Genomic DNA, 22,243 nt, shown 5'->3' with positions numbered 1-22,243 from the left:
TTTTTCCCCCCCAATGTTATGGATGTTGCCACCTTCCTCCTGGGAAGCAAAAATTGCCATGAGTACTGACACAAGAAAGCTCTTTGCTATCAGAAATTGTCCACAGTGGAAGTCTTGATGGTTGCAGCTATTTCAGCACAGAAAAACCCTGCATTTTCTTCCACACCCTTAATAAGAAAGCAAAACAGAAAAAACAAAACAGATACAACAAACCAGCACATAAAGTCTTATTGCAGCTTAGCTCACTTTGCAATAAAAAAGGTTATGTTTGTAGATATCACATACCTGTTTGTGTATCCACATGGGGTTTATACTTATCTTCATAATTTAAATGTGCATGCATAATAAATAAGGGTTAATTAGGATTAATTATTGGACCTTCATTGTTAAGGTCCAAATGAACATTTTGTGATTTACTGAGGAGGAGAAGGGGATACTTAGAGTATCATTGCATCAGCATCCCCTTGTGAACTGCATAGAGCCACAAGTCCAGCAATGCTTCCTGCCTTGCTCTCCCTTACAACCTAAGGTACTGAGGACCTTGCTATAAGTTAATGGCAAGCTATGTTTATTAGAATTAAATCAATCAGCCCTGCCCTCTACAGACCACCTGTGACTGCTCTACATATATATGGAAAACAGGGAGAGGGTAACTGAGATATTTTTTGTAGGATTGTCATCCCAGCTCACCCTACAGGTGTTTCTGTGCTGTGACAGATGACATTTAGAACTAGCCAGTACCCCTCTGTCAAAAGACCCTGACTAATTGTCACCCTCCACCCCTTCTTCACCTTTCTTTAGAGGTCCTGTGCTTGGGGAGACTGTTATGGTTCCATTGCTTCAGGCAGTAAAGGGCTGTCTCCCAGGAAAAGTGAGGTCAAAGATAAGGTCAGGTGCACATAAGGCTGCCAAAGGTAAGGCAGCTCCCAGCATAGCCAGTGCCAGAATGCAATAAGACAGCAACTCTTAGGTTGTCTTTTTTTCTTTTTTTTTTTGCCCAAATGACCAGGGACAGCCTTACAGCTCAATTGACTGTAAAAGGCTCAAGTCAACACAAGTCTAAAGTAAAGTGTGAACACAATTCTGTCACTGCACCTCCAATACACACAAAACAGAATCAACCCTCATTATAACAAATCATGCTTTGTTCCACAATTCTGTAGTCTGATAGATAATTTTATCAGCATGATCCTAAGCAGTCCTGTACTCCTGTGATACAGTACTCAAGCTATTAATGCTTACATAAACTCCAATGCCATCATACTAATAATACCTCTTTTTCTCTTGTTTTTTTGCCTTTGATATGCAAGAAGTCTGAATGGGTATTTTCTCATTTCCTACAGGAAAGAAGTCTCCCTTGCCTCAGAATTCATCATAAAACCTCTTCACTAATTTCCTAGCCTAAAATCTCCATACAATTTTTTTCTCCTTCTACAGCTCTTTCCTGTCCTTTGTAGAGTTCTGCAATTCTATCTTCTCCAGAGGTCCTTTTACAAACTGTTCTTGATCCAGGTGAATATAGAATCCCATGCACAAATTCTCCTAGAAGGTAGGGAGGAATGAGTTTTAGTTGCCATTTATAGTCCCTGATACAAGAAATGCCATTCCTAGAAACAGTCACAAATTTCAGACACCTCTCCAGAGATTGTGTTTCTTCTTTTCCTTGGGAGAATCAGAAGGCTACACTTGACCTGTGGATCCTACATGTCCAGCCCATAGCCCATTACCATTTAAAGCAAAAATGTGTTAGCAAAAAAATGAGGGCAGGATTTCTGTCCCTTCTCTCCTCTCAGCACATGAAGTGGTAAATTAAAAATGTCCCTCATAATACTATCAATATTTTCAAGATTTTCCAAATTCAGATGTCCTAACTCTGGTATAAATTAGAGCAGTGCTACTGCAGCTCTAAGAAAATATCATGGTCCCCAAGGAAAACACCTTTGACAGACTGGTTGGGAGAAATTATTTCCTTTCACTTTTATTTTTGTCACTGTCTGCAAAGGAGAAAATTAAAAGGTATAATCCATCTCCAAACATTATTTCCAGGTTCAACCTGAGTCAGGATTTGGAGGAAATGTTCCTCTCCTTAATGAAGCCACAGTGACTGTTGCATACCTAATGCTACTTTCCATTCAAACAGTCAGTGGGCACTGGATTGTTTTTTCTTCATCTCTTTACTTTCTGTGTGATTGATTGGGAAACCTCCTGACTGGATGGCATCAATTCACCATAATCTCTGCTGCCTATTAGGCAGTTTAATTCCAGCATCTCATTTTTTATTTTTGAGTCATGAATGTAATCAGTCCAGCCCAGATTCTGGATACTTGTGTGAAACAAATGTCAAAGGCACCAGCCATTTTTCTTCATATTTGACAAGTTACCAAAGGTAGCAGTACATAAAGACTTCCATCATCTTCTTCTATTCCTAAGCACCTGACAAATGCACAGTGTTTCAGTGTTTCTAAGGACAGAGCAAAGAGGCTTCGTAGTCATTAGAGTTTAGTTGTTTCTTTTTTTTTTTCTTTACACACTAATCTTATTAGATCTTTGCTAGTGTTGCCATACATGACTAAACCTTTGTCAGTGTAGCTCCTGTGAAAGATCTCCTTGGAATGGCTCTGGTTTTTATTCATCCCAGGACTGAGATAATTAGACAATCTATCAACTGTGAGGCAGGCTGGGTTGTGATGTTTTCTTGTTGTCTTGACCTTAATGTTTTGGATGCTCTGCTCTATGACAGATAAGCCAACCATAACCATTCCCTCAAGGTTACGGGCAGTTTTGTGCTCCCAAGACAAGAACAACAGAAACATTTACACTCTTCAAATTACCCAGTCCTCTACCATCTATCTGCAGTTCATCTACAGAATCCTGCTATTTGACCGGCTGTGTTAAGTAGCAATGCAGTAAGAGAAGAGATGTCTGTCTCAAAGTCAGCTTCTCTAGCTCCTTTGATTAATTTTACCCACTTTCCAGAGTATCACAATCAGTGTTGAGATCTCAGTATTAAGAACTCAGGCCTTGAGAAAAAATGCAGGATCTCTAATTTCTCAGTGATGGTTACTTGTTATGGAACTTTCACACTTATGCTGCCTTTCTATCATGAAAAATCCCTTTTATCTCCTCCGTGTGTGAATTTGAAAGATAATGCGTTTCAAAATGGAAGCAGACTTCAGAAGACTCAGTATCTTAGCTCAGAGCTAAGAGTGAAGGAGACAGGAGCTCTTCTTCAGCAATGCATCTTCTCCAACAATAGTAATTCTCAATGCAGCTGGAAACTCACATTTTCATGGGAAGTGACTTTCCTTTCACAATGGAAGAGCAGAGATTGCTTATACAGCACAAAGATTGGTGCCACAAATTTGCATTAGTGATATGCAGGCAGTAGGGGTGTGTATGTTTTTCTCTGCCTTAAAAATAGCAAATGGGCAGGCTGCAAGAACTAATTAAGTTCTGCACAAGGAAAACCATCCCGGGATGTTCTGAAACAAATATGACCAGGGGATCAGGTTGAATGATGAGAAATAACTATTAGAAAGAGGAATATCCCTGGATGAAGGGATGGGGTGCAGCTTCAGCAAGTTTGCTGGTGATTTTAAACTGAGGGGGATGGCTGGTACTCCTGAAGGCTGTGCTGCCATTCAGTGGGGCCTTGATTGGCTGGAAAGTTGGGCAGACAGAAACAAGTAGGGTCCTGCACCTGGAGAGGAATAACCCCAAGTACCAGCGTAGGCTGGGGGTTGCCCTTCTGGAGCTGTGAGTGTGCCCTTGCAGCCAGGAATGCCAGTGGTACCCTGGAGGGCATTGAGAAGAGTGTAGCCAGCAGGACAAGGGAGGTGATCCTTTCCCTGTTCTTAGCTCTGGTGAAGCACATCTGGAGTGCTGTGTCCATGCTGGGCTACTCAGTACACGAGAGACAAGGAGCTCCTGGAGAGGGTCCAGCAGAGGTCAACAAAGATTATGAGGAGTCTGGAGCACCTCTTATGAGGGGAGACAAAAGGAGCTAGGCGTGGAGAAGGCTGAGAGGGGATCTCATCAATGCATATAAATATCTCCGAGGCGGGTGCCAAGGGGGTGGTGCCAGGCTCTTTTCGGTGGTGCCCAGCGACAGGACGGGGAGTCGTGGCCATAAACTAAAACAGGAGAAGTTTCACCTGCACATGAGAAAGAACTTATTTACACTGAGGGTGGCAGAGCACTGGATCAGGCTGCCCAGGGAGGTGATGGGGTCTCCCTCTCTGGAGACACTCAGGATCTGTGTGGACATGTTCCTGTGTCACCTGCTCAAGGTGACTGCCTGAGGAGCAGGATTGGATGGTTTATCTGCACAAGTCACTTCCAACCCAATTCTTCTGTGATTCTCTAAAGTTCTGCATACCAATAGATCCCATGGAAATGAATATCAAATGCAAGTGTTCTGTTGTGTAGGGGATCAGAGCCCAAGAGCCTGGTTCTCAAGTTTGGATTTTGTACCACATCAACAGCACAAGTTCAGCTTAAAACAGAATATTTTCTTCTTCAAACTGGGAGAAGACTCAGCTTACAAAAGTAGTTGAATTTGTCCCTGCTTGTCTCTATCAGTAGAATCTCATCAACAGTATGAGAAGCACATGTTTTATTGCTGAAGGAAACAAGACATAAAAATGTACCAAAATAAGAAAGTGAAGTAAAAGCTGCCTTAAGCATGCTTTACAAGCTATTCCATCATGTTGTCTCTCTGAATTTAAGCATCCCTCAAATTTAAACTCATCAGTCTGAACATTTTGTTTGTGGAGTTTGCTCAAGACAGTCTGGTTTTCCCCATGCCCTTACATTTCTGAGAAACTCGCAATGGCTTTGTGAATTACTGCAGTCATGGAAGATATATTGTATATTTTATGAATTGCTTAGTACAGTCTGAGCATACTGAATATGGGTAATAAAAGCATACGCTGTCTTTTTTGTGTAACTTATAAAATAATTCATAAATAAATAAATCATGTAAAGGCAAATACAATTTTTCGAGCTATCATTAAATGCTCTATATTTAAAACAAATGCAGGGGAAAAATATTAAAATCTTAGCTCTAGAAATCAAAGAGGCACCATGAAAATGAAAATCTTATTTCTCCCTGAAAATCTAGTCTGTTATAGTTACAAGGAACTCCTAAAATTACTAAAGGTGAAATAAGAATGTCCTCTATTTTCTGCAGCTTGTTACATTGTGCATTTGACAGCATGCTGTGTATAGTCATTTATTGCATCAGTTTCTACTCAGCTGAGAATATTCTTATCAATGCCAAGAAAAGAAAAAAACAAAACAAAAAATGTATGTTTTTGAAAAAGAATTTTGTAAATAATTTCCAAACTTCCTAGCCACTGCTAATCAAGGTAAACTATTGGAACTATATTGATTATTCTCTCACAGTCTGGTCTACGTTTTAATAAATGGTGTTATTAAAATCTTATTATGTCAGAAGCTATATTTTCAATACTGTAACATCTCTTTAGCGTTGCTTTGCTATTTGGCAAGCGGAGTAGTAGGAAAAAACTGGAGGAAGATGTAGAAGGTAATTACTGGCACATCTGTTGAATTTTCCTTCAGCCATTGTCTCTGGTCTCTGGAAAGCCTTTTGCAGATGGTGAAGGCAGGGACTAAGACAATGAAGAACCAACTGCTGGAGGAGATGAACAGGACCACTGCCTTCTTTCTCTTGAAGACTTTGAGATATCATTCATGGTCTTTGATATTCAAGGTGGTATGTCCCACAGAGCACATGTCCTATCCACCATCCACACCAGGATGTGTCAGACACTGCAGAAGTGTACTGAAGCCCACAGACTGAGGTGCCTCCATTCGGAGCCAGGTTTCAATTCTTGGCACTTGTTTGAAATGACAAAACCTTTAAAGGAGCCCATGACAGCCACTGGTGGGTAGAAAATTGCGCACAATAGGATACTACGCTCCTTTTGTTTTCCACTGAAAGGGAAATGAATTTATATTTCCTCCCCTGCTTTGTCTCCTTCCTTTTAAAGTTTCCTATAACACTTGTGTTGCACGTTCCACGTGTTCTCATGTATCAATGATTCCCACAGCTAGGTTGTGACATGAAAGGTGTTTCATCATCCCTAAGAATTAATTTTACATGCGGCTCCCTCTAAATTTCAGCCATATCTATGATATTGCAGGAGACAGTCACCGCTCTAATTCTGATTTAACAAAAAAACCTCACACCACTCAATAGTTAGCAAACAAACCTTATTGAGAGAACACTATTTCAGTGTGACACTGTAGCTGCAGGAACATATTTCCCAGCTCACTATTGAAATTCTATAATCAGAATAAGAGAGGTACAAATGAGTTGGAAGGAAAAACAAATCTTTTCAATTGCACTTCATTTTTCACTTCAAAAGTGTAATGGTTGACTGTGATCCATGACAGACAGATCATTACTCCAAAGTGTAATATATCTCCAGCTCTCAAGTCAAAGTACTTACAGTGTAGAAGCTCAAGTTGTGGCTTAATCCCAGCCAGCAACTCAGTGCCACACAGCTTTTTGCTTATTCCTTGTCCCTGAGTGGGATAAAGGGAACAAAATTGGAAGGGTAAAAGCAAGTAAACTCATGGGTTGAGACAAGCAGAATGTATTAACTGAAATAAATAACTCCCAAACAGTGGTCCCTGGCCAGCCACCTCCCTAGCTTCTTGCTGAGCATGAGGCCTTATGGCATTGAATATCACTTGGATCATTTGGGATCTGCTGTCTCAGCTCTGTCCCCCCTTGCCCCAAGTCCTTGTGCACCCTCAACCCCTTCTCTGGGACAGGCAATAGTTAAAGGCTATTTCTTACAAATATCCGCAGTGTGTGAGGCCTTTTCTGTATTATCATGAACCCTAAGCATCAATATCAATGTGATTAGTAGGATTGTTTTCTGAATTTTGATTATTCAGTTATGATATATATTAAAATAACATTATTTTTTCCCATTTGTAGAGAATACGTTCCCTATAGATCCCAAGCCAAATTATCATTAAAACAGCAGGAATGGAAACAAAGTTTAGATTGACCAGAGGAATGTCATATATTGGCAGGATTTATGAATTGACCATAAAGCAGCTGCTGAAGCTGACTGGCAGGATCATCCCAGCAGCCAAAGCTCAACAGCATTTACTGTGCTGAGGAACTGCCTGCAGGCTCACTTTCAATGAAGAGGAGCGGTGGATGCCACCCAGACAGAGGAGCTCTCAGGAAGGCAAGAGCTGCCCAGCTTTCTCCAACAGTGAGTCAGAAAAAAAGACAGGACAGCGTTTGGGTAGGGAACAGGCAAAGCACAAATTTTCTTTGCAGTGCCCTGTACAGGTTGCTGAGAGCAGCAAAGCCTTAAAAAATTCTTTCTGGGCATGAACTTTTCTATCATACCTGTGTAAAGCCACTCCATTCCCTGGAGAGCCCTCTAACATAAATGTTTTGGCTGACAATCCACAAGAATTCTTCCTCCTTTTTCATCAATATTTCTTTTAATAAAGTTTCAGTTACAGGTGTATAAATCAAACACGTGGGGAATATTAGTCCCATCCTTATAAAGAACAATTTACTGTAATCTGTTTTTCTGAAAGTTTGGTTCATGATGGTTTGTTGCCTGTTCCTGTGCAAATAATAGAGTAAATCACCCAACTGAGCAGCAACTTCTCAGCGCTGTCTTTATATTTTACCTCTGCTGGAGCTTTTTTACTCCCAATTTTGTTTTCATCCCTGAGAAGTGAGTCTGCAGAATGAATACTTGAGCTTGCATCCACTGTGAGTTCTTCTCTAGACCCCTCTCTGCCCTTCTTCCTTCTGGAAAAGATAAGTGACTCTCCTTTGTAGGAGACAAGCACCCTCCACTTTTTTAGAGACTTTCTAAACATTTATCAATTGTGGTGTGAAATTCTTCACAGGCTTGTCCTGCGGCCATCTGCCTCTCCCTTTGCAACCCAAAGCCAGGGCTCTTTTCACTCACATCGGCAGGATTCTGCTGCATGCAACTCTGACAACCTTTGAAGGTAAGAAAAAACAGCCTGAAGGACCCCTGCAGCATGCTTAGTGCCCTCAGCTTGGTGTTCCTCCAGGGGCTTCACAAAATAAATGAGATCTATGGGGTCCTGAGTCCTGGAGACATTTGTTTGCTTTAGGCTTGTACAGCTAATGCAGTGAAAAAGGTGAAGGACTACAGTGGAGTTATTTGGTTTTGGTGACAAAGAGGGAGATTGACTCTTTTATGCATCAATAAACAGGCAGATAACTTTAAAATACAGCTGGCCAATATTTTAAGGGTCTTTAGCAGGGCTGGTTGCCTTTTTTTTCCCTGCAACACTGGTTACATAAACAGTGCTACGAGGACGATATTGACTGATCTATTGGCTTAAAACATCACATAATTTACAGTTTACCAAATTACCCAGAATCTTCAAACCAAACTATATTACTGCAGAGGAAAACATAATATTTCCACCCTTTCTTTTTATTTTAAACCTCTGCTTCTTCTGGAAAGCGCGTATTGTATTTCACTGCAACCTCAACTCTATTCACCCCTACACCAAATGTTTCTTTTCCATTTTATCATATAACTCACTCCATAGTGTGTTTTAACTTTCTTGCATAAAGTTCTATCAAGGCCCCATGAAAGCCTACTCATGCAAAAACTGCATGATTGTGGTTTTGCATTGTGGATATTATAAACTTTTAAGGTGCCTGCTCAAGTCTAATGACAAAAAATAATAGTAGAGGGAAGCCACTGTATAAAATATGTTTTCTGGAATTACACTATGTGCCCATCTCACGGTTTCTGTTTGGTTCACAACACACCACCCCACATTTTTTTTTACTGGAAAAAATCTTTTCAATATAGCTACTTCCTAGATACCAAACTTTGGTTTAAATTACACTAACAAATACCTTTAAATCTGCATCCTTCCTCTCCCTTATTTCCGATACTGTATCACATTGATCAGTGGGAATGAGAAAAATAGCAGAAGAAAAATATTTGGAAAAATAAACAAGGGCAAGACACCTAGATAAAGGCACTATAGTGTCATTAAATATCCATTGCTACAATCTCTTACCCAGCAGCAAAGAAATAAAATATCTAATGCTGGGTGATGCTGTAAGCAGCACCAAAGCCTGTGATAAAAACTGAGATAAATAATTTGGTGGTGTATTTCTAAAAGAATTGCTAAAGGAACTGTCAACACCAGTCAGAAGGCAACTAGTAAGCAAGTCAACAGGAAGAAAATGAGGAATTCATAACTTAATGTCATCCCATTGTCACTGAAATTCTTCAGAGCTTCTGTTGGAAAGCAGGATGTTGTTCCCTGCCTGGCTGTTACCAGACTATAAATAAATTTCAAGTCAATAAGGTGTAGAAATGAGAACCTAGAAAGAACTGCCTATTATCTTTTCTGTAAAGTATCATGTCTGATCCTCTTAGTAGATCCTAATAACCTCAGTCAGTATCCAAGTTTTGCTGTTTCCTTGCTAACATGTACCTTTAACAGCCAGGGCAGCTGAAAACTGCCCTAAGTAATATTGTCAGTCAACTAAATCAGTGTCACAAATAATTCTGCTTAGTGATCTTCCAATGCCAACAGAAATTTTACATCTGTGATGTGTCAGCGCTCCACAACCTAAGAGCATTGTGAGGAGCATCTGGCCAGCCAAAGTGACAGGACTGCACGGCACTGCTCTGCACTGGGGCAGCCTCACCTCGAGTCCTGTGTGTAGCGTTGGGTGCCGCAGCACAAGAACGATATAAAGCTATTAGAGAGTACCTAAAGGAGCATCATCAAGATGGTGAAGGGTCTACAGGGGAAGCTATAAAAGAAGCAGGTGAGGTCACTTGGCTTGTTTAGCCAGTAAAAGAGAAGACTACACACTACTTTCTACAGCTTCCTCATGAGGGGAAAGGGAGGGCAGGCACTGACCTTTTCTCTGTGGTGACCTGCGGCAGGATCCAAGGGAATGGACTGAAATTGTGGCAAGGGAGGTTTAAGCTGGATCTTAGAACAAGGTTCTTCACCCAGAGGGTGTGTGGGCATTGAACAGGCTTACCAGGGAAGTGGTCACAGCACCAGCCTGACAGAGTTCAAGAAGCATTTAGACAATGCTCTCAGGCACATGGTCTTGATTATTGGGGTAGTCCTGGGAAAAGTCAGGAGTTGGATTCAATGATCCTTGTGTGACCGTTCCAACCCAGTATATTCCATGATTAAGGGATTCTATGGCTCTAAAGAGCAAACCACATTCTGAATGTGTCACACAGATGTAAAATTCAACACCAGCTTCTTTTCAGGAAACCTTAATCAAACCAGGTGTAGATGTTAAATTAACTACTTTCCACTGAGTCTTCAGCACTAAGCCCCTTCTGAACATATGTGCAATTCTTCTTGCAACCTCAGATCCAGAGTTGTTTGTTATGCACTGGGCATAATTTGCAATTATCTCTTGTCACAAGGTCCTTTTCAGGATCATTGGATCCAGATTCATTCACAGAGGGTTCATATTCAACTCACAATTGAGAAAAAGCCTGCATTTCATCATACTAAACTAGGAACACAACACCTTGCCAGAAGAAGGCAATGCCATCATTGACAAGAAACAAGCTGCTGATCACCAATCCTACCACCTGCCCTGCTAATTTTGATTTTTTACATTGCCACAACCTGCTCCTGGATTGAACAATGACAGCATACTGTCAACCTTCATGGGCTGTAGCATGTTAACCCATGCTACAGCTCTGATACACAAATGCATCAACTGTTAGTTGGTAAGTCTTGATGAGAAACCATTAAGGTATTTAGATAAAAAATATCAAACTGAATCGGTGAGATTTGGAGGCCTGAATAATTGCATGGAATTAGACTTCAGTGCTTTGTCTTGTTTATGTGTCTTATTAGGCTTTCTTTCTGCTCTTGATCTGTTCATCTACTCTTCATTTTAGCTCACTCTTAACTCTATTTGCTTTCAGTCCTTCAGATTTATACCTGCCCAACTTGAGCCTGGCAAAATTTCCCCTTGCTAGATGATACATCTGGCAAACAACTTGTTAGAAATGTCTTCAGTTTTCTAATAATTTTTGGTTTTCATTTGAAAACAAGCCCAAATTCATCAGGATCTATCTGGCAGTTATGTGTTCCAGACTGAACACAATGTGCTGGCTGAGGTTATGCTACAGTGATAGAAAGAAGAAATATAACTACACTGCTCTGAAACATGTCACCTCTGAACATGAAACTCTGAATAGCTCTAGCCTTTTTTTCCTGGTTTATTATATTGTGAAATTACCTGCAAACACCTTCCAGTATGATCAGTTTCTTCTGCTTCATCTTGCCAGTGAGCCAAGCTGTTTCAACTATTCTTCCTGCAATATAGTCTTGCAAGTTTTCAAATTGTGAGTAATAATCTGACTTTTTGATCCTGCAGATGTGTAAAGAATCTCAGTATAGATATACTCTCATAAACCTATTGGCTTAAGTGGTACGATGACAGTTCAAGTTGGCTGAGCATCTATTCTAAAATATAGCAGTGCTTGCTACTGATGTCAATCAAGGTAAAAATTTCTGTGGGGATAAATAATTTTTCATGTGCTTTTCTGAAAAGAAAACTTTACTCCAAAAGCAGAAGAAGCAACAAAGAATTTGTAGTGAGATTTCTCCTTAGTCATCATTTCTTTCTCTGAGATAAAAAGTGTTTCTGTTTCTGTATTTATGTATATGTTTCTCTTTATACATGTTTTATAATAGTCACGCCATTCTGCAAGGAATTAATTCCACAGATCTGAGAGTCATGTCAGAATTCCATCCTGTACCTTACAAGCACACATTGCTTATCAGCATGATAACACATCCATGAACAAGCCACTAAGTGTGAGTGATTCTGTCTAATCTTTGATATTAATATAATCATACTCCCAGAAAAACAAAGCATAGAACTAATTGTGTTATGCTTTAACCCATACCCAGCTCATGTGTTTTCCCATGTGCCTGTATTTCTCCTACTGTGTACTATTTTTATAGCTGACTTTCCCAGCTATAGGAACAAATCTTCCACAAATCTGGAACCAAAGAAACCCCTTCTATTTTTCCTGTTCAGAACAGAGTTTATGAAACTGATGTGATTGCATTTATCTTTCATACAGTCAGCCTTGGACAGCTCCAGTTTTTTCCCATGCCTGAGGCTTTGCCAAGGAATAAGTCATCCCTACTTTCAAGGCACTTGCAAAAATAATGTATGTAATCAGAGCAACACATGCATTTCGGGAAACTGAAAGAAAGACATGCTCAAGATGATAAAAACTACTAGTAGAACAGTAGCAAAAAAAATCCCTTTTTCTTTAAAGATATTTGGTTTCTCAAGTACTCCATACTGGTAGAGAAACATTCTTAAGTGCTTAGAACACGGTGTGGCTTGCACTTCAACAGAGAGGGCCCAACTTTTGCTGAAAAACCAGTATGACTTATAAAATACCACCCTAGACTCCTGTGTAGCCATTTGACATTTTCTTCAGAGTCTGCCTTGAGCTAGGGTATAAAATCACTTTTCTGCATCCCAGTTTTCCTTCTATAAAAACTGGGGCAATGGTCCACAAACTACCCACAAGAAGCAGAGTTTTGGCACTGTAGTTCCCAATGCCCTGTTTTACATTGATCTGACAGTACTGTGGGATTATAAGATGCTGTAAATATAGCCTTAAAGCTCTTTCAAACTACCTTAATGAGTAACAGACCAGCCAAGATTCTCTTCCTACAGGGCATTAAGTGTTCCCAGGGGTAGGGCAGGAAAGAAGAGCAGTGGTATAGTCATTGAAGTCTAATTGCTATTAAAGTACTCTAAAGTTGTCACATTAAAACCAGCCCTCTTCTTCCTTTCTTTATTTAATGTCAGTAGTAAGACTGCATACTTTCACCCTAAGTGGAATAGTTTCAGCCCAAGCAAAAGTAAAAATCAATTAATGGCAACTAATTAGCATTCTGTACAGTCCATAGCACAGAACTCATGCCTCTTGCAATATATATCTTACAGCAGCTTAAGAAGAAATATAGGACATAAGATCAGCATCTGGGAAATGCCAGTGTGTAATTTTAAGAAACTCTGAAATTTATTCAGTGATAACTCATGTAAGGACATATCTAGCTATCTTTTATTGTTATGATTCACTTTACTGACTCTTAGAAGTACCTTAATCCTGTAGACAGAGCAGCTGAGTTTGATGAGATGTTAATTAGTTTGTATAAAAGTGCTACAATCCAAGCCCTACTCTCATGTCACTGGGGTACACTTTAGTGCATACTATTTTGTTCTTTCCAGAAGCCTTACCCATTATGAAATCAATTCCATTTACACAGTGTCTGGCATATTGCATTTTGGGAAAAATAATGTATAAATACTGTTTAAAGAATCCTAGATCAAGAAGCTAAATTCTGAACGATTTTTAACTCAAAAGAACAATCCATAAACTCAAATTTCCAAAGTAGTCAGAGTAAAGATTAATGAAACATTAAAAATACTTGAAACATCTTGCATTTTGAAGCTATGACCATTTGATTCTAAGACAAACACCCCACAACCAATACAACCTTCTTGAATATATTAAACAACTATCCCAGTCCAATTTAATAAGCTGCCAAAATATTTTATTCCATAAATTGAAGGAATTTAAGCAATAACTCACAAGTATTTATCATATTTATTAGATATTAATTCAAAGTTTAGAGTGTATTTTAAATATGTGGACAATTAATGTTTTTATAAACAGAAAATACTGGAAATATAGCATAACCTTCATTCTTCATTACTCAGAGGCTGAATATGGCTCTGAGCAAGCTGATTTAATTATAGATGAACCCACTCATGACAGAGGGGTTGGGCTAGATGATCTTCAACGTCCCTTCCAACCCAAACTCTTCTGTCACTCTATGACTTCAAAGCCAGCTATTATGCCATACTGCATACAGCCCTCTGCTTATTAAGAGTTCCTTACCTTTCTTCTGCAACATGAGGCTGGTGCAGAAGGTCCCTGCAGGACTATCCCACACCCTGGACTGCAGGAAGGAGGTAGTTTCTGGAATCAACCTGACACTTCTCTACCATAGAGCTACATTTATCCTTCAAGGCTGAGGCAGAAGGCTATCATCATCATCATCATCTCGCCACTGTGCTCTGCTCCTCACAGTCATCTCCCTTTGGTTCTGTCATGCGGTTCTGACCTTTCATCTTTCACACCTGGCAGCTTGTCTGTCTCCTGGCCCAAGAAAGCCCTATTGTCTCTTCTAGGTGAATGAATGAGATGGCATATTGCCATTGCATACAGATGCATTTCTGGATTTGTCTGTAAATTGCCTCATATCATATAAGCCAAATTTGAGGTTACTGGGGCAGGGAGAACTGATATCTCCCATAGTCATGCTGACTGATATTGGTCACTGTCTGTCATGTCATGCAATTGATTTCTGCCCTAAAACCTAATCTAACATAACCAATAAGAATTCTCTATTATTCCTGCAGAGACTCTATGTTCCATCTACCCTCAGTCTGGCAGCAGACTGCATCCCAGTAAGATTAGGAATCTGGAAAAGCTCCCAGATATCTGTGAATCTTTATAAACCTGAGAGAAAAGTTGACACAGGCAAGAAATTTTGTCTCTGAGATCTTGCCATGCTCACTGCTATCATAAACTGTTCAATGTATCCTGACAATCAACTTAATATGGTTTATCTGATGCTTCTTCCATGTTTAGTAATAATATAAAGAATGTGACTTCCATAGCTGAAAGTTAATGCTATAGCTCTCTACCTATTTTTCTTCCTGTATGTTATTTTGCTTTTAGGGTGAGAGTATCGCCATGAACTACTGATAGATCTGTTTATCCCATAAGAGATTCACATCTGATTACACTGAAGTATCAGACTGTTCCAGACCAAATTTTCTGGCCTCAAAATATCAAATGAAAACTCTAATATTAGATGAAAATGTAGTTCTAATTAACCTGAAAACTTCTATCACTGCATAGATCAGTGATGGCATTTTGTTTAAAGCATGGTAGTATTTTTTAGAAGAAATAATTGTTTAGCAGTCTTTAACAGAACGCAAACAGTAATCACCTTAGAAGTTTTTTAGTCTTAGCCTGATGCTTTTAAAATTATGTATCTTTTATACATTAAATGACTTTTATGTATAAGGTTTCAAATTGCCTGTCAAGCAATCCTATTGTGTTCAGATTTATGTAACTCATTTTTATGATATATATATTAAACATTTGCTTTATTTTTGTATGGTGTTATTTTGCTTTATAGTAATAAAACTACAGATCTTGAATTACTTTTAGTGAATTTCTATCATAAAGAAATATAGGAGCTCAAGGTTTGTGTTGATCAAGCTCTTCCTCCTACATGTATTTCTCTGTTGGATTTTTAAAATATTATTTTCAGGGCTGGACTTTTTTACTAAAATCAGATGCTACTGCAGTCATTTACCCACAGAGCTAAATCTTTCTTTCCTTTGTGAAAACTAACCTGGGGACATGTGTCCAGATGATCTGACCCTTTAACTTTTGGAACAGTATTTTTTCTGACATCACTTACATTTAGTTTGCTATAGGAAGAGATCCATGGTGAAAGCACCAAATGCGCCTGGCAGTGAGATTCACAACAAGGAGAGCAGAGACATTTGTGATCCTGCAGTGGACGAGCATGACATGTTATCTGTACCACCAAACCAATCCACCTGCAAGGGAAGGACTTAGAGCCACAGACCCAGTTCTTGTGTTTCCTGTCCCATTTTATTTCCCTTTGACTTGGAGGTTCTGTGATTCTGCTGAGGAACCATCTCAGAATGTAAGTTTTTAATCCAGAGCTGTGCTTACCCAAGAGCTGAGAAGGAACTGCAGACTTTTCCTCTCTCCCACAACATAGGTCAGTGAGAGCTTAGCCCTAAAGGGATGTCTTCTCCAGCAGAGCACTGCAGAGCTATCACAGAACAGCTCTAAATAAGCTATCTTAGGCACCTGCAGCAGACTATTTCTACAGAAAGTGCCTCCCAATATGAATTAACCTATGCTTTGGACTGCTGTCAGCCCTAAAATCTCTATAATTTAAAGCAAATCTGAATGTTTCTCTACTTCACAGTAATTTCTTTCATAGCTGTGAGATGAAAATCCTTTATGCAATAGTTATATCAAGGATCAAGAACTTTCACACCTTCAATGACACTGCACACACTAAGTCTTCTCTCACTGAAAAGAATTTATATGTCTGTACAGCAGAGGCCATCATCCTTACCTGTGTCAGTGAGCAGATGAAAACTAGCGAAAATTCAGAAAAAAATATTTTTACTGTCTTATTTTGATGCATTCAAACCCCAATGTTTTATACTGTTGTTGGATAGCAAAAGCTTCATATACATGTCTATCATTATCACCAGCTTATTGAGATCCACCATGACTGCAACCTCCATTTTACACAGTGAAAACAACTCTTATCAGTACTGAGCTTTCCTTTTTCTCACACTCCTGAATAAGAGCTCTCTGCGCCATCATTTTGCAAGCCCTTGTACAGTTCCTTGGGCAGTAATTCTGGAGGGAGGTGGGGGAGCAAGGGGATGAAAAAGGGGCACACAGAACTGAAAAGATCATCAGATTCATTTTTTGCAATCACAGGCAGCCATGGTGTGCAAATGCCTCACATGACAGGGTCATTCTGCAGCAATGTTCAGCCAATGTGTATTGGTTAGAGGAAGGTCAAAGTCTTTAGATGACCTGTGGCAGCAAGGGTGCAGCACCCTGTGTTTTTGACATGTGCAGGGTGAGTACAGGGTATGAAGAAGTGTGTAGGAAAAAAATTCATTTTCTTACTTGAGTTAGACACAATTGATGACAATGTTCGGCACAAAGACACAAATGTAAAATTGAATTAAAGAAAGTCACACCATCTCTTCCTCAACAAATAACTGTAAATAATTTTCAGAAGATAATTATATACTCTGTGGTGAGCCTACATATTCTGGGAGTGCTATTGGTCAAAATTGTCTCATATCTCAAGTTCTGAACCATGTTAAGTGCTTCTTCAAAGTTTATGTGCAGATCAACTGTGCAAGGTTCCTCATCATTGCTGTCCTTCCAGCTCCATATATTTTTGCCATACAGCTGGAACACTAAGAGGTTAACTCCAAGAAGCCTGGGATGAACTCTGGTATTTACATTTTACAGTTTTATTATTCCCACACAGAATAACTCCTGATGATCTGCAACTCCTCCTGGCACAATTCTGTCAAAAACATGTAGGTGTAAATTACAGGTTTTGGTCTTGCATGATCCTGGGAGCACTCTGATGTCTCCAAGCTTCACATCGCATTTATGCTTCTCTCATCAAGAGTCTTAGCTGAACTTCACGGTGTTTATGCACCTTATCTGCCCATGTGATAGATGTGTCTAATCTATGCAGCTCCAGGAAAGGTCTTGGGCCATCCCTTCCGCCTGATGTCAGTGTTATATCATGGAGTAGGTGAAAAATTAAATGTGAACAACCACTGACCGTCTCCACAACATCTACAGCCTTCCACTTTTTTCCTGGAAGAATAGATTTCTGACTTGCCCTTGACCAGCTTCAAAGGCTGTCTAGTAGACAGGCTGCATTAAAATGGCCATACTGGATGCTGTTCCTGTCCAACAGATCAGACGTCACTGAGTCAAGTTCCTGCTTAGGAGAGGCTGGTGAATTATCACAAGCTCAGGGAACCACACAATGCACTTCTCTTTACCTCCAACGCACTCCTCCAACAAACACTGACCAGTGGAGTGAATTCCCTAACTATTTCACAGTTTAATGACTGGGAGCAGCCATCTGCTGCAGGGAGTTCCTGAAGTGGCTAGGAGTTCTAAAGATGGGCAAAAGTAAAGCATTGGATGCTTGCCCAAACCCTCATAATGCTTTGGGCAATCCCTGCTTAGCTGATAAATTCTCAGCTTACTTGCCTGAGCCTTTTCCATTAATCGCTTTCACAGTTTGGAGAATCTCTGCTATATCAGCACAAAAACTTATCTCAGTCACTAAAAACATGCCAGTTCCTCAGGCAAATGCCTTTGAGACCAAATCTGTCTGGTCCCTATTGCACCACCATGGGCACTTAGGTCTTTTCTTAGGTGTGATGTTCAGCATTGTTTATAGTGCTCTATGCGCAGTCAAACTACTTTATCTACAATAATACTATCTTTTCTGATTTATATTGTTCTCCTGGCAATTCAGGTTGCCTTCTCCAATACACAAGCACAGTGGGTTGAAGGCCATGGGGAGTTTCTCCATAATAACTCCCCAGATTTATTACAAACTCCTAGTAACATGCTGCAGTGACATTCTGTTTGTTACCTCATTGGATTCTTTGCTATTTTACATCGTCTCTTAGAAAAAGGCATTTAAATGATTTAAGTCCTCTGTGTCGAGCTTCATTGTTCTTCCTTATTTGCTGTATTTCCTGCATTAGTATCATATCCACACCTGAAAATTCAATTCTCAATAGTATTAGGTAAACCATTAAAAATAACAGAAAGCTGAGGAGGATGTATTGATTCTAGTGATCCTTTATGCTTTCCATTTGCAGTAAATCTGTCCCATACTTTCCTACAGAGGACTTTTATTTTGTTGAAAATGTTCTTTCTTCTTCGGAGGCTTAGGCATTACAAGAATTTCTTCTGTTCTTGCCTGTAACAATATTTTTTTCTCCATGGCAGAATTTTTTATTTTACAGCAAGACAGAGGCAATGGTTTAAGCAGTATTGAACAAAATATGTATTTGGAACATGCAAAAGCCACTCAGTGATACTGGAATGGTAGGATTTTTAATCCATCTATTTATAAAATATTTTAGAGACTTGTTATACTGGCAGAATATTTTGTATAACACTATGATTTATTTAAAATAATATATCCCCATAAATTGCTCCAGAATATTAGCCAGAGCTAAAAAAGATTTCAAAAATTAAACCTCAAACTCAAAAGTAAAATGTAGTAAAAATTTTGCAAGCAAGTGAATGAGGGATGTGCTTGGAGACAGAGTGGTTCTCATGCAGGTTAGTTTTCTCAACTAACGTCACTGCTTACTGTGACCAATACATTAGAAAACTTAGGAGAGCTAAGCTGAAAGGAAGATACAAGATGTCACAATGAAAGACCAACTTTTTTCGAAAAATACAACGTCTTTTAAATGTAAACAGAAATATGAGCCAATAAATTGTCCATCAAGATATTAACATTTTTAGGTGTTACTGAAACTCTGAATCTGCTTTCCTGTAGTACAACAGTAAAAAATGCGGGTGTCAACAAATACTTTGCTGTAGTCTGTTCCTTCCTGCCTGCATGAATGTGTTGGAGTCAAACTCTAATTCAGTATATTAGGGACCAAATGAACAGGACCCCATTTGTGGAGGTGACTGTTTATCCTCCTCATGTGCAGTGCACCAGTAACAAGCCAGGTTCCTCTCCAGGACAGGACACTTGTTTGCTACCAATGTCAAAGACATTTTCTGTGACGTTCAGAACAACTGAAAATCAAGCTGAATTACATTAACGATGAAATTAATACCTTAGATTCACTGCAATATTTGCACAGTGCAGGAAATGATTCAGATCTGTGTACCCAACATGAATTATGCAAGTGCTAGCCAGATCAGACCCATGATAAGCTTTCAGGGAGAAGGGAATAAACCTGGTGTGCCCTGCTTTAGTACTGGTCACAGAACACGATCCTTCAGCAGCGCTGTTTTCGCAAACGTAACTTCTAGCAGAAAAAGGCCAATGGTCTCTTCCCATTCCACAACTAAAAAGGAAATTTATTAAATCTAAACCAAAATGTTATACCAAGTAGGTTTTTTAATTGAGAAAATAGGTAATAGACTTTCAAACAACATAAATGTGTATTATCCTTAAAAATATCTGAGACAAGTAGAGACTAAATTACCAGACCACATTTTCAACATGGCAACAATTGAATCTTGACTTCTTGAGGACAATACCAAATCCCTAACCATAAGCAAATTTTTCTTCTGTTCTTCAATTTATTCCAATTTATTCCCTCTAGATATGTAATTGGAGCATTTTATTGCTCAAGTAAATCCATAAAACTGTTACCTTGCCCACCAGACCCTTCTATTACAACGTCATTCCCATGAATGCAGCATAGAATGAACAGAAAGATTTGCCACCTTATCTTCAGATTTCACAAAAAAAAATTCCCTTTTCATGCATTAAATATTCACAACTGCGCACAACTGCAAAAATGTTCTTAATCCTGAATAAAATACTATTGATGCTCATGGAATGAAATACTTCACAATTTATTATTTAGGGACAAAGTATTTTATTTGAATGTGCAACAAGGCCTTGATTATGATTCAGGTTCAAACAGTAGTATTTTAATTTAAATTTTATATTGGAGCATGGAAAAAATTAAACATAATTTTAAGTGGAAATCAAGCACTGATGAAAATAAGAGATTGAAAATGATAAGCCGTTGTACATCAGCCCAGAACAAGCAGCATGTAAAGAAAAGATTCAGTTAACCTGGAAAGTGGACAGCTGTATTTCTTCTCAAACAAAACAAAACAAAAAAAAAAAAAAAAAAAAAAAAAAAAATCCCACACCTAAACAGGAGTCTGAAGTTTTATTATCTAATGAGAAAAAGTGGAAAATTTATCAAAGGATAGCACCTATCTTTTATTTTAAGGGTTGCCCGATTCAATTAACCTCAACATGTCTAACACAGACTCCCCCCCAGTGTGAGAGCAGCTGCTTTGCAGTGGTCACCTTGGACATTGCTAGATTTCTGGGAGTGTCTTTAGAAGCAGAGGTCCCTGTGACTTTGAATGAAGGCAGGAACTGACTTTTGTGTATTTCTCCTACAAACCTGTAGGATTGCAAATTATCACAGTGAACATATCTGGGACTTTTTCTTTCCTTGCTTTTAAACAGTCAGTCTTTACAGACAGTTGAGTTGTTTGCTCAGAATTCACTTCTGAATGGAGATCAAGTCTGAAACCAAGGTTTCAATTTCAATAGCTAAAGATTCAAAATTAATCAGGAATCTAAGTCAGGATTTCCTCTAACAAGGTCAAGGTACTGTTCTCCATTTTGTTTTAAGTGTTGCAATGCACCACTGTGATATTCAGGGCTGGTTTTCATTCAGTACCAGATCTATACCCTCCCATCTGTCTCCAGAACTGCCCCACAACCACAACAGTAAGCAAATACAGAGTAAAGCCTCTCAGATGATGCTTAAGCCTGGTAAACCAGGATCAGTTTATTCTGAGGGCCTTGACAGAATGATCACGCTACTATCTCTGCTATTATAGGCTTTGCTGGCTGGGAAATGATCCTGGAAAAGAGACCAACCTGCTGTTTCACATCTGCTATTCCTTTTTCCCTTTTGTGGAACTTTCTCATTCAGTCTATTCTGGAAAATGAATGCTATTAAGAATGAAAGGGAGACAGGTAGTACTATTAATGGCCAGGCAAATATTATATACAGTATCTGGAGAAAAACCAACATAGAGAGTTGTCATTTACAAATACTAGGGAAATGATTCAGCATAGGAATAAAATTGGTGAAAAAGTACACCCTGCCAAACTGACAAGAAAAGTAAGTTACAGCATGATATTAATTTGCAGAAGTATAGAAGTGAAAAGGCTGTTTTCTGCTTTTTTCTTTTAAAATCATCTTTCTTCTCACATTTATTCACCCTCCTGCAGAGATGCCTATGTTCTGATTTTGATAACACCTATGTAGTTTGCAAGAGTTTTCCCTCACAGTAACAATTTGACCCAGAGTCAAGATTTTAAGCCAAAAGTGACAAAATTTACTAAGAGGTCTCTGTTGGGATTAATATAAAACTGCATCTCACAACCTGACTGGAGCATGGGAAGCAGCCAGCAAACCACCTTCACTTTCCTGAAAGGTAGATCTGCGACCTCTGATGAGCAGCACACATAGAAAATGAGAGACTCTAAGGCAGCAGAGGACAAGGGAGGCTGAGGAGAGATCACATCCTGCATCTCTGAGGGGAGCTGGACAGATGGTTCAATTTCAGTTTTGCAATAACAAATCAAAACTAAATTGATTGGCTTTTTGTTCTTTTTTTCCTTCTCTAATCTTTTCAGAAGACAGGAATACCAATATTTCCTTCCAAAGCACTGAGAAATATCTTTCCTTAAAATGCAGAGTGGATTGACTTTAGCAAAGCTATGG

The sequence above is a fragment of the Haemorhous mexicanus genome, chromosome 2 (assembly GCF_027477595.1).
Source record: "Haemorhous mexicanus isolate bHaeMex1 chromosome 2, bHaeMex1.pri, whole genome shotgun sequence".
Classification (NCBI taxonomy): domain Eukaryota; kingdom Metazoa; phylum Chordata; class Aves; order Passeriformes; family Fringillidae; genus Haemorhous; species Haemorhous mexicanus.
The sequence above is the reverse complement of the archived record's forward strand: the minus strand, read 5'-3'. Positions refer to the sequence as shown.